Source organism: Temnothorax curvispinosus, unplaced genomic scaffold (assembly GCF_003070985.1).
Source record: "Temnothorax curvispinosus isolate PA1 unplaced genomic scaffold, ASM307098v1 QBEX01002581.1, whole genome shotgun sequence".
In the NCBI taxonomy this organism is placed as follows: Eukaryota; Metazoa; Arthropoda; class Insecta; order Hymenoptera; family Formicidae; genus Temnothorax; species Temnothorax curvispinosus.
The window spans coordinates 27,584-30,738 of NW_020212361.1; the positions used below are offsets into that span (position 1 = coordinate 27,584).

At 28.7% G+C, this 3,155-nt stretch overlaps 1 protein-coding gene across 1 annotated transcript in view; it reads left to right on the forward strand.

Annotated features, from left to right (window-relative positions):
* Positions 1-3,003, forward strand: part of LOC112451803 (protein yellow-like) — a 14,634-nt gene extending 11,631 nt beyond the window's left edge. The window contains exon 4 of the mRNA XM_025011685.1: positions 2,967-3,003. The gene's annotated coding sequence lies outside the window, so the exon portion shown is untranslated. The remainder of the gene's footprint in view (positions 1-2,966) is intronic.
* Positions 3,004-3,155: the final 152 nt, after the last annotated feature.

Below are 3,155 nucleotides of genomic sequence, written 5' to 3' on the forward strand. Positions count from 1 at the left end.
AAGGTCGAAGTTTGACCCCTTGCGAATTGGCGTGGAATGCCCCATATGTATATAAAAATATATATCATTAATATATTTTGAAGTGTAATTTTATAGTGTATTCTGCTTTTGTTGTAAATTGTTTACTTGTTACTCTCTGAAAGATATAAATTTAGTCGTTTGATTACAAAAGAGTATTTAAATTAGCAGAATCTTTCTGCAGTCATTTTAAAAGTTTACGAAACTTTCTCAACTTATCTTATTACTAATTACAAAAAATAGACTAATTTAGAATTTTAGAAGATACTTTAAAAGATTACAAGAAAGGTTATCAATAGCCAAACTAAAATATTCTTTGAAATAAACTGAATAACTAAATAAGTTTTTCTTTTCTTTGAAAATTTCTGCTTTGTTTTTATCTAAATTAACTGTCTATATTATTTAAAAATATTGTCTTCACGCACTAATTATTACTTATTTGTTTAAAATACTTAACCCTTATATAAATGCCACACCTTTCAAGAATCTCGTAAATAACATAAGGGGTCTAAAAGACCCCAGCATGAAAAATGTCTCCTTACTCATTGATTATTTGATCTTTAGTTATGAAAATTTTTTTCAATGTTGTTCAAGGCTTAGAAAAGAGAATAAAATGCTTATATTGTTAAAATTTCAATTTCGACATAGTATAAAAAATTAAGTAAACTGAGTACTGCTAAGTGTACAAACGGGTAGGTCAATCACTCAACTATCATCAATGGGAGCATGAGCTCCATTTTTGGAAAGAACATTTGAAAATATCATTGTAAAGGGTCCGGGGTCCGCTGGACCCCACAAGGCATTTAAGGGTTAAATTTTTTTCAAAAATTAGACTTGATCTCTCATAATGCAAAATTAATTGAAAATATCAGAAACATTTGACTCTCCACCACCACGTATATTTCTATGCAAGTCTCGAAAGACAATCGTTCAATTTAAAAGAAAATAGATATCATAAAAGAAAAAAAAAGATTATTGAGAGAATCCGAACATCGAGAATTGCAAGACACACATCAATGTATAATACACTCACAATCAGTCTTACTGGGATTAAGACATTTTCTTTCGAAGAATTTCGGAATGCATAAAAGAGTTACGAATCATAATTGCTTATAGCACCGATAATATAGCATCATGTTCAGTGAGCCGCGACTTTTATGCATTTTGAAATTAATCGAAATATCTTAATCTCATTGTACACAACATGCACGACAACATAAGCCTAAACAAATGGTACCGCCATACTATGCCTAATTTGCTTAGTGTGTTATGCCGTCTCTAGAGACAGATTCTACAAAGTATCTGCTACATATTTTGTCGGCAAAATATAGATTTGATACAGGTTCTGACATATCAGATGCTATTGGCAGAATGCTAACAGAATTATAGCAGAGCTTGTTAATAAAATATGATGGCAGATTGATGACAGAAATCAAGCAAACTTTGATATATTTACTACAGTTATACAAGTTTCACATAGAATTGATAGTAGAGATAGTGCATAATCTGCATGCCAAGTTATATCAGTAGCTCTTCCGACGAGCTTAATGCGAATGCCAGTTGATACCAATTTACTAGCAATGTCTTATTTCTGATTCGAATTTGTTACAAATCTACTGGTATACTACAGATAGTTAGTTTACTTATTGAGAGCCATTTTTTTCTAAACTAAGTTTTTCCTGCGCTGTTCTCTCATCTGTACAATCGCACAATTCCTATATGGTTACGTAACTAGTTATACTGGAGACACGCATGATACCTTCTGTTTTTTACTTATATTTCCATATTTTAAATTAATTACGCAACATTTTCACTTAGCGCATGTGCCATTAGAATAAAAATGAGGATTCATGGGAAAATTTAGAATAGAGAAAATGTTTGGAAATGCAATAAAGATCTATGAAATTCAATATATTGTATAATGAACAATACCTTGAACAGCTGAAAAAAAATTAACTATATTAAAGCAGTATTAAAATTACTTTCAGACATTTCTACAATTAAATAATTATTTTGTAGCAAAAAGGAGAGTTTTTATTATTTATTATATTCAAAATCAAATTTTTAATTTATGTGCCAGAATGCATACTTAAGAGTTAATCATCGATTTTTTGCTCAACTTTTGATGATTTTTACACAATTTCTATAAATTGTATATAACTCCGTATTAAGTCAAACTTCTGATCAAAGCGCGTCCAAACATTGCAATTTTGATAAGCGAATTTGCAAACCTATTAGAAAACTAAACACATATATAGTTTCATTTTTATTACACACCTGTCAGCGGTTTATCGAGTATACATTGAGCGAATGAGCAACGAATGTGAATGCTCAGACGTTCGCATTTGTGTTCGTTGTTGGTACATTTTTCTGTTCATTTTGAACATTCACATTCAGTCAAATTTGGCATTTCTCGGCGTAAAACAAATGTAAAAACGCTGAATGGTGCAATAATATTACAAGGTTTATTATAATTACTAGTTTAACAAAAGAAGAGAAAGAAAAAAAGACCAGACGATAATGAACGATATTGTCGATTACACTACGAATGGATTCAAAGGCAAACAATAGATTCATTACATTCCCATCAACCTTGTGCACGAATTTTCCTTGCTGTAACGTTTTACGAATAAATCGGTCCGAACGCAAATCGAACACTGACGAACCTTGAACGCGAGCATTCTGTTTGCGTTCATTACAGTTCATCTGCTAAATTTTAACGGCAAAAATTCACATTTTTTGTTCGTTCACTTGACACTATATACCCACTTATCGGCATCTTCTATGAAATACTTATCACAGAAAGATGTTAATAAAAACATAAATAAAAAAAATTCATTATAAATTAATCTTTTTATAATATATTAGTATTAATATATATATATATATATATATATATATATATATATGTACAATATTTTAATTGATATATTTTTAACATTTTCTAGATCCTGAATCAATCCTAAAAAGAATTTTCATTTGGCTTATTATTTAATTTTTATGTTAAATCCATGTATGTGTGTATAAAATATTTATTAATATTATTATCATTATTAAGGTTATGAAATTATTATTATTATTATCATTATCATTATTATTATTATTATTATTATTATTATTATTATTATTATTATTAT